We start from the raw sequence: 14,336 nt of genomic DNA, 5'->3' as shown, positions 1-14,336 counted from the left end.
GAAGGCCAAGGGGCCCACACCCTGCTCACGAGGGTGGGGGGCGCGCCCCCCTACCTCGTGGGCCCCCTGGTGGCTCTCCGACGCCCATCTTCTCCCATATGAAGTCTTTCTATGAGAAAAAAATAGGAGAGAACCTTTCGGGATGAGACTCCGCCGCCACGAGACGGAACCTTGGCAGAACCAATCTAGGGCTCCGGCAGAGCTGTTCTGCCGGGGACAATTCCCTCCGGGAGGGGGAAATCATCACCATCGTCATCACCAACGCTCCTCTCATCAGGAGAGGGCAATCTCCATCAACATCTTCATCAGCACCATCTCATCTCCAAACCCTAGTTCATCTCTTGTATCCAATTCTTGTCTCCAAGTCCGGGATTGGTGCCAGTAGGTTGCTAGTAGTGTTGATTACTCCTTGTAGTTGATGCTAGTTGGTTTATTTGGTGGAAGATCATATGTTCAGATCCTTTATGCACAATATTACCCCTCTGATTATGCACATGAATATGCTTTGTGAGTAGTTACGTTTGTTCCTGAGGACAAGGGAGAAGTCTTGCTATTAGTAGTCATGTGAATTTGGTATTCATTCGATATTTTGATAAGATGTATGTATTCGTTCGATATTTTGATAAGATGTATGTTGTCTAACCTCTAGTGGTGTTATGTGAACGTCGACTACATAACACTTCACCATTATTTGGGCCTAGAGGAAGGCATTGGGAAGTAATAAGTAGATGATGGGTTGCTAGAGTGACAGAAGCTTAAACCCTAGTTTATGCGTTGCTTCGTAAGGGGCTGATTTGGATCCATATGTTTCATGCTATGGTTAGGTTTACCTTAATACTTTTGTTGTAGTTGCGGATGCTTGCAATAGAGGTTAATCATAAGTGGGATTCTTGTCCAAGTAAGGGCAGTACCCAAGCACCGATCCACCCACATATCAAATTATCAAAGTACCGAACGCGAATCATATGAGTGTGATGAAAACTAGCTTGACGATATTCCCATGTGTCCTCGGGAGCGCTTTTCCTATTATAAGAGTTTGTCCAGGCTTGTCCTTTTCTACAAAAAGGATTGGGCCACCTTGCTGCACTTTATTTACTTTTGTTACTTGTTGCTAGTTACCATTTATCTTATCACAAAACTATCTGTTACCACTTATTTCAATACTTGCAGAAAATACCTTGCTGAAAACCGCTTATCATTTCCTTCTGCTCCTCGTTGGGTTCGACACTCTTACTTATCGAAAGTACTACGATAGATCCCCTATACTTGTGGGTCATCAAGACTCTTTTCTGGCACCGTTGCCGGGGAGTGAAGCGCCTTTGGTAGGTGGAATTTGGTAAGGAAAAATTTATTTAGTGTGCTGAAATTTTCTGTCACTTGTTACCATGGAAAGTAATTGTCTGAGGGGCTTGTTCGGGGTATCTTCACCCCGTCCAGTTGAGCCAAGAGTTGCTCCTCATCCTACTGAACCTACTGAACCTATTGAAAATGAAACTGCTTTTCAGATCCCTTCGGGTATGATGGAAAAACTGCTAGCTAACACTTTCACAGGAAATGGAACAAAGCATCCTGATGAACATCTACGCTTTGTGGATGATATTTGTGGACTATTTAAGCTTGCAGGTGTACCCGATGATGCCGTTAAGAAGAAGGCTTTCCCTTTATCTTTGGAGGGAGACGCATTGACATGGTATAGGCTATGTGATGATACGAGATCATGGAATTATAAAAGTGTGAAATTGGAATTTCATCAAAAGTATTACCCTATGCATCTTGTTCATCGTGATCGCAATTATATATATATTTTTTGGCCTCGCGAAGGAGAAAGCATCGCTCAAGCTTGGGGGAGGCTTAAATCAATGTTATACTCATGCCCCAATCATGAGCTCTCAAAATTGACAATTCTCCAGAATTTTTATGCTTGTCTTTTTGAAAATAATCGCAACATGCTCGATACTTCTTGTGCTGGCTCTTTTATGATGAAGTCTATTGAATTTGGATGGAATTTATTGGATAGAATTAAACACAACTCTGAAGATTGGGACCTCGACGAAGGTAAGGAGTCAGGTATGACACCTAAGTTTGATTGTGTTAAATCTTTTATGGATACCGATATTTTCCGTAAGTTTAGCACTAAATATGGACTTGACTCTGAGATAGTATCTTCTTTCTGTGAATCTTTTGCTACTTATGTTGATCTCCCCAAGGAGAAGTGGTTTAAATATCATCCTCCCATAGAAGTAAAAGTAGTTGCATGTCGGTGTACTAGAATAGGGGTACCCTAGTACCCCGAACTTGTGCACGGGCAGTTGCAGCACCCCGCGGCAAAAGCTTGCCGGGTGATCGCCAAGATCTCCCAAGGTTCCCTTGGAGCCATCCAAGAACAAAGTATTTAAGCTAAGGAGACAAGACCCCGGCAAGAGGAGCTTGCCTGGAAGGCCAACCAAGGCGCTCCAAGGAACTTGCCGCGACGCGCCACGCGCTCCGGCAAGGCAACAAGGCCCCGGCAAGAGGAGCTTGCCGAGAAGACTAAATAAGGTACCCCGAGGCCCGGTGAGCGACGAGCTTCTGGACCCGGCAAGATAACAACAGCGGCAAGGCGCTTGCCGTGGCAGGAGGCCACTCTGCGCCCACGCTCCAGCGCATCCACCAACGTGTCGCTCTGGGGGCCTCTCCGGGCGCGCGTGGCAGGAGGCTGTGCAGCCAGCGGTGCGTAGTGGCATGCGAAGCTGACAAGATCGCCATCGTGGCGAACGGTGGCGCCCCTAATGGTCCTTTTCTGCACTGTTCGGGCGACTCAGACGGGCATTTAATGCCCTTGTCCCCTGCCATCAGGGTTAGGTAGGGTGCACTGTACAAGCAACTGTATCAACTACCTCGCTTTTTACGTTTTTACCCTCCTCTGCGTTGCCACCTGTCGGTGACCCCTTTAGCGTATAAAAGGAGGCCCATGCGCAACGTAGAGGAGGTTCGGAGGTTCGAACAGTTTGCTTCGATTCATTGGTAGCCCAGGAAACATCACACTCTCTCGTTCGAGAGCAAGAACACCAGATAATACAACCAGACAAGCAGCAGTAGGAGTGTTATCTCTCCAGAGAGCTCCGAAGCTGGGTAAACTGCTCGTGTGCCTCGCCTCGATCTGCTCTTCGTGCGACCTCCGCCCCCCGCCGAACCGAAAGGGGCCCGGTCCGCCGGCCCCATAGGTGTTCGTGGATCAGTTTTCCCCGGCATTGCATCTGTTAAAGTTGAAGAAAAGACTGTCACTTACAATGATCCTATTGTTCCTACTTCTTATGTTGAGAAACCTCCTTTTCCTGTTAGAATGAAGGATCATGCTAAAGCTTCAACTGTTGTTCGTAAAAGCAATACTAGGACTTGTACACCTCCTGAGCAAGTCAAAGTAGAACCCAATATTGCTATTGTTAAAGATCTCTTGTCTGATAATATTGATGGGCATGTTATTCAATTCACTGGTGAAACTGCTAGAATTGCTAAACCCTGTGATAGAGATAAACATAGACTTGTGGTAGGCGTGCCTGTTATTTCTGTTAAAGTAGGAGATCATTGTTATCATGGCTTATGTGATATGGGTGCTAGTGCTAGTGTTATACCCATTGGCTTATACAAAGAAATTATGCATGATATTGCACCTGCTGTGTTAGAAGATATTGATGTTACAATTAAACTAGCAAATAGAGATACTATATCTCCAATGGGAATTGTTAGAGATGTTGAAGTCTTGTGTGGGAAAAGCAAGTATCCCACTGATTTTCTTGTTCTTGGTTCCCCACAAGATAGCTTTTGTCCCATTATATTTGGTAGACCCTTCTTGCGTACTGTTAATGCTACGATTGATTGCAAAAAGAATGTTGTTACTGTTGGCTTGGACGATATGGTCCATGAGTTTAATTTCTCTAAATTTAGTAAACAACATCGTGAGGAAGAATTGCCTAGTAAGGATGAAATTATTGGTCTTGCTTCTATTGCTGTACCCCCTAGTGATCCTTTAGAACATTATTTGCTAGACCATGAAAATGATATGTTCATGAATGAAAGAAGGGAAATAGATGAAGTATTCTTTAAACAGGAACCTATTCTGCAACATAATTTGCCTGTTGAAATCCTAGGGGATCCGCCTCCACCCAAGGGTGATCCTGTGTTTGAACTTAAACTGTTGCCTGATAATCTTAAATATGCTTATCTTGATGAAAAGAAAAATATATCATGTTATTGTTAGCGCTAACCTTTCAGAGCATGAAGAAGAAAGATTATTGAAAACTCTGAAGAAGCATCGTGCAGCTATTGGATATACTCTGGATGATCTTAAGGGCATCAGTCCCACTCTATGTCAACATAAAATAAATTTGGAAGCTGATGCCAAACCAGTTTGTGATCCTCAACGTCGTTTGAATCCTAAAATGAAAGAAGTAGTAAGAAAAGAAATACTCAAGCTTCTGGAGGCAGGTATAATTTATCCCGTTGCTGATAGTCAGTGGGTAAGTCCCGTCCATTGTGTCCCTAAGAAGGGAGGTACTACTGTTGTCCCTAATGATAAAGATGAATTGATTCCGCAAAGAATTATCACAGGTTATAGGATGGTAGTTGATTTCCGCAAATTAAATAAGGCTACTAAGAAAGATCATTACCCCTTACCTTTTATTAATCAAATGCTAGAAAGATTATGCAAACATACACACTATTGCTTTCTAGATGGTTATTTTGTTTTTTCTCAAATACCTGTGTCGGCTAAAGACCAATCAAAGACTACTTTTACATGCCCTTTTGGTACTTTTGTTTATAGACGTATGCCTTTTGGGTTATGTAATGCACCTGCTACCTTTCAAAGATGCATGATGGCTATATTCTATGACTTTTGTGAGAAAATTTGTGAGGTTTCCATGGATGACTTTTCCATCTATGGTTCCTATTTTGATGATTGCTTGAGCAATCTTGCTCGAGTTTTGCAGAGATGTGAAGAAACTAATCTTGTCTTGAATTGGGAAAAATGCCACTTTATGGTTAATGAAGGAATTGTCTTGGGGCACAAAGTTTCTGAAAGAGGTATTGAAGTTGATAAAGCCAAGGTTGATGCTATTGAAAAGATGCCATGTCCCAAGGACATCAAAGGTATAAGAAGTTTCCTTGGTCACGCCGGATTTTATAGGAGGTTCATCAAGGACTTCTGAAAAATCTCTCGGCCTCTGACTAATTTATTAGAAAAAGATGTACCATTTGTCTTTGATGATGATTGTGTAGAAGCATTTGAAATACTTAAGAAAGCATTAGTCTCTGCACCTGTTGTTCAGCCACCTGATTGGAATTTACCCTTTGAAATTATGTGTGATGCTAGTGATTATGCTGTAGGTGCTATTTTAGGGCAAAGAGTTGATAAAAAATTGAATGTTATCCATTATGCTAGTAAGACTCTAGACAATGCTCAAAGAAATTATGCTACTACCGAAAAGGAACTTTTAGCGGTAGTATTTGCTTGTGATAAATTTAGACCCTATATTGTTGATTCTAGAGTAACTATTCATACAGATCATGCTGCTATTAAATATCTTATGGAAAAGAAAGATGCAAAACCTAGACTCATTAGATGGGTTCTCTTGCTCCAAGAATTTGATTTACATATTGTTGATAGAAAAGGAGTTGAGAACCCCGTTGCTGACAACTTGTCTAGGCTAGAGAATGTTCTTGATGACCCACTATCTATTGATGATAGCTTTCTGATGAGCAATTAAATGTCATAAGTACTTCTCGTAGCACTCCTTGGTATGCTGATTATGCTAATTATATTGTTGCTAAATTTATACCGCCTAGCTTCACATACCAACAAAAGAAAAAGTTTTTCTATGACTTGCGACATTACTTTTGGGATGACCCACATCTTTATAAAGAATGAGTAGATGGTGTTATTAGACGTTGTGTACCCGAGCATGAACATGAACAGATCCTACGCAAGTGTCACTCCGAAGCCTATGGAGGACACCACGCTGGAGATAGAACTGCACATAAGGTATTGCAATCCGGTTTTTATTGGCCTACTCTCTTCAAGGATGCCCGTAAGTTTGTTTTGTCTTGTGATGAATGTCAAAGAATTGGTAATATCAGTAGACATCAAGAAATGCCTATGAATTATTCACTTGTTATTGAGCCATTTGATGTTTGGGGCTTTGATTATATGGGACCTTTTCCTGCCTCTAATGGTTACACTCGTATCTTAGTTGCTGTTGATTACGTTACTAAGTGGGTAGAAGCTATTCCAACTAGTAGTGCTGATCATAACACTTCTATTAAAATGCTTAAGGAAGTTATTTTTCCGAGGTTTGGAGTCCCTAGATACTTAATGACTGATGGTGGTTCACACTTTATTCATGGTGCTTTCCGTAAGATGCTTGCTAAATGCGATGTTAATCATAGAATTGCATCTCCATATCACCCGCAGTCTAGTGGTCAGGTAGAATTGAGCAATAGAGAGCTCAAATTAATTTTGCAAAAGATTGTCAATAGGTCTAGAAAGAATTGGTCCAAAAAACTGGATGATGCATTATGGGCCTATAGAACTGCATATAAAAATCCTATGGGTATGTCTCCGTATAAGATGGTTTATGGAAAAGCATATCATTTACCTCTTGAACTAGAACATAAGGCATATTGGGCTATCAAAGAGCTCAATTATGATTTCAAACTTGCCGGTGAGAAGAGGTTATTTGATATTAGCTCTCTTGATGAATGGAGAACCCAAGCTTATGAAAATGCCAAGCTGTTTAAAGAAAAAGTTAAAAGGTGGCATGATAAAAGGATACAAAAGCGTGAGTTTAATGTAGGTGATTATGTATTGCTATACAACTCTCATTTAAGATATTTTGCAGGGAAACTTCTCTCCAAATGGGAAGGTCCTTACGTTATCGAGGAGGTCTATCGTTCCGTTGCCATAAAAATCAACAACTTCGCAGGCACAAATCCGAAGGTGGTGAACGATCAAAGAATCAAACACTATATCTCAGGTAATCCTATAAACATTGAAACTAATATTATTGAAACCGTAACCCCAGAAGAGTACATAAGGGGCACTTTCCAGAACGTTCTAGACTCTAAAAAGGAATAGGTATGTGGTACAGTAAGTAAACCGACTCCAAAACAATTTTTAAGGCAATATTTCTCCGTTTTGGAATATTTAGAAAAATAGAAAAATAAGAAGTAGTCCGGGGAGGACACGAGGCCTCCACGAGGGTGGAGGGCGCGCCCCCTACCTCGTGAGCACCTCATGTGCCCTCTGGACTCCGTTTCCTTGCACGATACGTATTTTGGTCGGTAAAAATTCATTATATATACTCCCGAAGGTTTTGACGCTCGTATCACGCAAATCTCCCCTGTTCTTGTTTCAAGCTATTTCTGTTGCAGATTTAGAGCACCATGACTTCTCCCTCCTCCAACAACGAAGACAAGGATGCCTGGCTATTGAAGATTGAGTTGAAAAGAGAGGAACCAGAAGAGATTAACAAGGAAGGAGACATAATCATCTGGGTATGGGCACCCCCGTTGGCAACTGCCAAGCTTGGGGGAGGTGCCCTGGTATCGTATCACCATCACAACTCCTATCTTTACCCTTTTTCTTAGTTCGATCCTATTAGTAGTATCTTGATTTAGTAGAATAAAGTCTTGGCATGATCTAGTTTTGAGTTTTGCTTTATGATCCTTCTTTGTAATCGAGTCCGTGAGCTATATAATAAAGTTTAGTGTTGAGTCAAGGGCTTGATTATTTTGCCATGATCTTGGGTGACTAGAAGAAAAAGAATAAAAAGAATCAAGAGTTCATATTGATTTTATTGAAAGTAATGACTTCACATAGAAAGAGTATGATGATTTAAAGTTGTTGGGAGTTGGCAAATATAGCTTTGGTCATCATTGCAATTAATAGGAAGTAATAAGAAAAGAGAGGTTTCACATATAGATATATTATCATTGACATCTTTTATGATTGGGATCACTCATTAAAATATGACATGCTAAAGAGTTGAGGTTGGACAAGGAAGACAACATAATGAGTTATGTTTTCCTACATCTGAGATAAAGTATGTTGTCATGGTTCCTCTACCGTGTTGAGTTTGCCTTTCCCCCTCGTGCTAGCCAATTCTCAGCACTAAGTAGAAATACTACTTGTGCTTCCAAATACCCTTAAACCAGTTTTGCCATGAGAGTCCACCATATCTACCTATGGATTGAGTAAGATCCTTCAAGTAAGTTGTCATCGGTGCAAGCAATAAAAATTGCTCTCTAAATATGCATGACCTATTAGTGCAGAGAAATAAACTTTGCACAAACTTGTTGTGGACGCAATAAAAGCGACGGACTGCATAATAAAGTTTCACATGCAAGGGGCAATGTAAAGTGACGTTCTTTTGCATTAAGATTTTGTGCATCAACCCTAAACGCGCATGACAACCTCTGCTTCCCTCTGCGAAGGGCCTATCTTTTATTATTTCCCTTTACCTTATGCAAGAGTCACGGTAATCTTCACCCTTCCTTCTTTTTATTTTATCCTTTGGCAAGCTCAGCATGTTGGAAAGAACATGATATATATATATCCAATTGGATGTGGGGGAGCGTGAATTATTATTGTTGACATTACCCTTGAGGTAAAAGGTTGTGGGGAAAACTATAAGCCCCTATCTTTCTCCGTGTCTGATTAAAACTCTGTAACCACAAGTATCGCGTGAGTGTTAGCAATTATGAAGGACTAAGTGATAGTTGAGTATGTGAACTTGCTTTTAAGCTCTGACATAGACTCTTTCCGATGTTATGATAAATTGCAATTGTTTCAATGACTGAGATTATAATTGTTGGTGCCCAATAAAGTTTCTAATTCATATTTTGGCTTTGTGAAAAGATCATCACTTGAACATGAGTAATCATATGTCAAAATTTATATATGTTGCTGTTATGAAGTAATCATGATGCCGTCATGTCCGTATTTTATTTTTATTGACGCCTCTACCTCTAAACATGAGGACATATTTATTGTTATTGGCTTTTCGCTTGAGGACAAGAGAGGTCTAAGCTTGGGGGAGTTGATACGTCCATTTTGCGTCATGCTTTTATGTCAATATTTATTGCATTATGGGCTGTTATTTCACGTTATGTCACATTACATATGGCTATTCTCTCTTATTTTACAAGGTTTACATGAAGAGGGAGAATGTCGGCAGCTGGAATTCTGGGCTGGAAAAGGAGCAAATATTGAAGGACTATTCTGTGCAACTCCGAAAGTCCTGAAACTCCACGGAACACCTTAAAATAAATAAAGAAAAATCGTCGCCAAAGATGAAGGCCAGGGGGCCCACACCCTGCTCACGAGGGTGGGGGGCGCCCCCCTGGGCGCGCCCCCTACCTCGTGGGCCCCCTGGTGGCTCTCCAACGCCCATCTTCTCCCATATGAAGTCTTTCGATGAGAAAAAAATAGGAGAGAACCTTTCGGAATGAGACTCCGCCGCCACGAGACGGGACCTTGGCGGAACCAATCTAGGGCTCCGGCAGAGCTGTTCTGCCGGGGACAATTTCCTCCGGGAGGGGGAAATCATCACCATCGTCATCACCAACGCTCCTCTCATCGGGAGAGGGCAATCTCCATTAACATCTTCATCAGCACCATCTCATCTCCAAACCCTAGTTCATCTCTTGTATCCAATTCTTGTCTCCAAGTCCGGGATTGGTGCTAGTAGGTTGCTAGTAGTGTTGATTACTCCTTGTAGTTGATGCTAGTTGGTTTATTTGGTGGAATATCATATGTTCAGATCCTTTATGCACAATATTACCCCTCTGATTAGGAACATGAATATGCTTTATGAGTAGTTACGTTTGTTCCTGAGGACAAGGGAGAAGTCTTGCTATTAGTAGTCATGTGAATTTGGTATTCATTCGATATTTTGATAAGATGTATGTTGTCTAACCTCTAGTGGTGTTATGTGAACGTCGACTACATAACACTTCACCATTATTTGGGCCTAGAGGAAGGCATTGGGAAGTAATAAGTAGATGATGGGTTGCTAGAGTGACAGAAGCTTAAACCCTAGTTTATGCGTTGCTTCGTAAGGGGCTGATTTGGATCCATATGTTTCATGCTATGGTTAAGTTTACCTTAATACTTTTGTTGTAGTTGTAGATGCTTGCAATAGAGGTTAATCATAAGTGGGATGCTTGTCCAAGTAAGGGCAGTACCCAAGCACCGGTCCACCCACATATCAAATTATCAAAGTACCGAACGCGAATCATATGAGCGTGATGAAAACTAGCTTGACGATATTCCCATGTGTCCTCGGGAGCGCTTTTCCTATTATAAGAGTTTGTCCAGGCTTGTCCTTTGCTACAAAAAGGATTGGGCCACCTTGCTGCACTTTATTTACTTTTGTTACTTGTTGCTAGTTACCATTTATCTTATCACAAAACTATCTGTTACCACTTATTTCAGTACTTGCAGAGAATAGCTTGCTATAAACCGCTTATCATTTCCTTCTGCTCCTCGTTGGGTTCAACACTCTTACTTATCGAAAGGACTAAGATAGATCCCCTATACTTGTGGGTCATCAAGGTGCTCCGGGGATGAGGTCGATTCAGTGCTCGATGCCTCATAGTGGAGGTAGTCCCGGAGGTAGCTCATCGGGGAAAACATCTTGGAATTCCTGCAAAAGAGAAGAGAACACTAAAGGTAGATCGTGAGAGGTGTTAGTTTTTGGTGCCTCATCCTTGCACACAAGGACAAAGTGCATAACACTCAATGGGTTCTCACGCACTTCTCTCATCTCTCTTTTGGTGGCAAATAGGACAAAGTTTTTCTTGTCGCTCATCATGGATGCACTCGGTTTTGGCTTGTGGCTCTCACTCTCATTTGGGTGGATCACTTTCTCACTCTTTTATCCATGATGGGTGGCTTGCTTGTCGGCTATCACTTGACTAGGAGACATAGGTCGTAGCACATATTCCTTCCCTTTCATCGTGAAGCTATAGTGATTGGTACGGCCATTGTGGATGACGCCACTGTCAAATTGCCATGGTCGACCAAGAAGGAGGTGGCAAACGGACATCGAGATGACATCACACTCCAAAGTGTCCTCATACGCGCCAATTTTGAAGGAGACTTGGATCGTATGCTCAACTCGTATAGTGCCGGAATCGCTTAGCCATTGGACCTTGTATGGGTGCGGGTGCTTCATCTTAACCAATTGTAGCTTGGAGCATAGTTCTTCACTTGCCAAATTGTGGCAACTACCTCCATCGATGATGACCTTGACGGACCTTCCATTGATGCCGGCCTTTGTGTGGAAGATGTGGCATCTTTGGTCTTCTTCTTGTTGATGTTGAAGAGTCAAGACTTTGGAGACAACGAGAGGGAGGCTCGAATCCTCATCACAAAAGACTTGATCATCTTCATCTTCATTCACGCGCCGATGCATGGACACTTGCTCAAGGGCTTCCATTTCCTGTTCACTCATGGAGTCATAGGTTCCATTATCGTTGAGGGTCATGGTGCGCTTGTTGGTGCATTGGAAAGACTTGTGGCCTCGGCCGCCGCAAGTGAGACACTTTAAGGAGCTCGTCTTGACGGTCTCATCGGTTGGAGTAGATGATGAAGTGCGCAGCTTGAGTTACTTGTAGTAGGAATAGGACGGCTTGAGGTTGCCGAAGCTTTCTTGTAACTTGACTTGTCGTCGTTGCTTGGAGATGGCTTGGTTGAGGTAGAAGTTGGAGGAGTCGTTGAAGCTTGGTTGTTGGAGAAACCGTAGGTCTTGGATGAGTACTTGGCGTACTTAAAGTCATCTTGCACTTGACGTTTGGCTTTGGTAGCTTGATGCACGAGCTCAATGAGGTTGGAGTAGGGTTGGAAGTCGGCAATCTTCTTGATGGGATGATTGAGGCCATTCAAGAAGCGTGCCATAGTTTGCTCATCATCTTCCGTGACATTGGCTCATATCATGGCTATATCCATTTCCTTGTAGTATTCTTCAACACTCTTTGTTCCTTGCTTGAGTAGTTGGAGCTTCTTGAAGAGATCGCGGTTGTAGTAGGTGGGCACAAAACATGCTCGCATTACATCTTTCATTTGAGCCCAAGTGGTGATTGGAGGTTCACCTCTTACTTCTTGGCGCTCAAGGACTTATTCCCACAATATGAGCACATAGTCTTTGAACTCAAGTGATGCCATAGCGATCTTATTCTCTTCCTCATAGTTGTGCAAACGAAAGATTTTGTCGACCTTCAATGCCCATGATAGGTACTCTTCGGGATCATTGCTTCCGTTGAACTTGGGCATGGTGAATTTTAGCTTGCCGTAGTGTTACTCTTCATTGTGTTGCGGTCGAGGATGATGATGACGCCCTTGACGTGGAGGATAATCAACCTCATGTTGCTCTTGGCGTGGGGGATGACCATGATCAACTTGCTCTTGTTGAACTTGAGGTTGTGGAGGAGCTTGTCGAGCTTGAGGAGGAGGTTGGGGAACTTGACGTTGCACTCTTGGTTGGTAGTTCCACTATTGGATTTCTTCTTGAAGTGCTTACTCTTGGTTGCTCCTGTCGCGGTTGCGCTTGGCAATGGCTCGACTTGATTCTTGAAGGGCACATTGCGCCTCAAGAGCTTGTGCTTCATGTTGTTGTTGTTGAAGACGTTGAGCCTCGGCGTCTTGTTCCTCTTGATGTAGACGCGCTCGTTCTTCCTCCTGGCGACGTTGACATTGTCGTTCTTGAGCCTGTGCAAAAGGATCTTGGTGAGGTTGATGACGAAGGACTTGCTCATCGACTTGCTCTTGCAGATGATTGTCGTGTAGAGGATTGTGGGATGCATGACGGTCTTGACGCGCGGCTCGTCGAAGAGTGTTCGATGTCGGTGTACTTGAGCCGGAGAAGGTGTCGTCGGAGTGTCGACTTGAGCGGCTCCGTCTTGAGTATGAAGAAGTGGACGGAGGGAGGTTCACCAACAAGGCACGAATCTCGTACATTCTTGCATCGTTCTCTTTCTTGTGAGCGTCGAGCTTGTTGTCCAAGTAGTCCGTTGTACGTTGCTCGGAGAGTCGCAAGTCGGTGGCGAGGTTGTCGATGCGGTCGGTCATCGCTTTTTTCTCTTGATGCAACGCTCATTGTGCACCAAAGAGGTGGCTCTTGGTGACGAATAATGACATGTCGTCGTCTTGCTCGATGAAGAGTGGGTTGGTAGAAGAACTTGGCCTATCCATCATTCCAAGCAAAATGTGAGTGGGAGAAGGAGAAGAACTTATACCAAATGTACCTTGACCGATGTTGGAGATGGATCAAGATCACTCAAATGCGGACAATGAAATAGCACAATTGGTATCAATTCTTGTCGGTTCTCACACCTACACAAGTAAAACCTTATTGTGGAGCTTGGTTAGGATGGTGGCACAAAATTTGATGCAATTGTTAGTGAGCTTCAATAATGTTGGAAAAGATTCACAAATTTGCAAATGCAACAAGTAGACCAAGAAAGTAGTGGTACACGGAAACACACACGCAAAAAGATAAGTGGGATTGTGCAAACCAAAAATGAGCCAAAATGTGGAATCCACGAAAATGCTCTCGTTGCACAATACTAGAGAGACGCTAGCACGATTGCTCAATAGGCAGATACGAAACTTGTGCACAACCTACTAGGCAAAAATGCAACGACCTCTATCCCAAGTATGCTATGGTATTTCGGTGGTATGATCGAAGATGATCGGATATGACAATCTTAATGTAGTATGATGCTATGGTTCTTTCTTATAAGCTCTTTGCTTAAAAGCTTGTTTAGCTCTTTCACTTTTGAGCTCTTTTCTCATGCAAAACTTCACGAATCAGGATAGCAATTGTGTATGTGATGACAACTTTGTGACACAAAAGATGATGCCAAGATATGTACCACTATGGTATGGTGTGTATGCTATGGAGTATTATCACTAATGTGCACAAGTCATGTTGCCTGCAATACTCAAAGGCTAGTTCGATGGGTAAGCAACGCAAAAGTAAGGCTATGTGGTTATCAATGCAATGGCATGGGATGACAAAGATGTCGTCGAGGTTACCATCCTTGGCGATGATGAGTCCTTTGCGAAGATGAGCGGTGGTGATGTTGATGTCGAACCGTACCTATATAGCCGAAACACAATAGGACATGGGAACCACAACCCAAAATATCAAGGACCAAACGGGTCAAAATTGTCATAGGTGGTAGCGGGGAGCGGTGGTGGTGCTTGCGGAAAGCAGTGGTGGTGTGCGGAAGTATGCGTGGGCACCGGGGCAAAATTGGGCAAAAAGTAGGCGGAAAATGGGGCGGTGGATGGAGTT

Source organism: Triticum aestivum, chromosome 4B (genome assembly GCF_018294505.1).
Source record: "Triticum aestivum cultivar Chinese Spring chromosome 4B, IWGSC CS RefSeq v2.1, whole genome shotgun sequence".
Taxonomy (NCBI): Eukaryota; Viridiplantae; Streptophyta; class Magnoliopsida; order Poales; family Poaceae; genus Triticum; species Triticum aestivum.
This window is presented reverse-complemented; position numbering follows the sequence as displayed.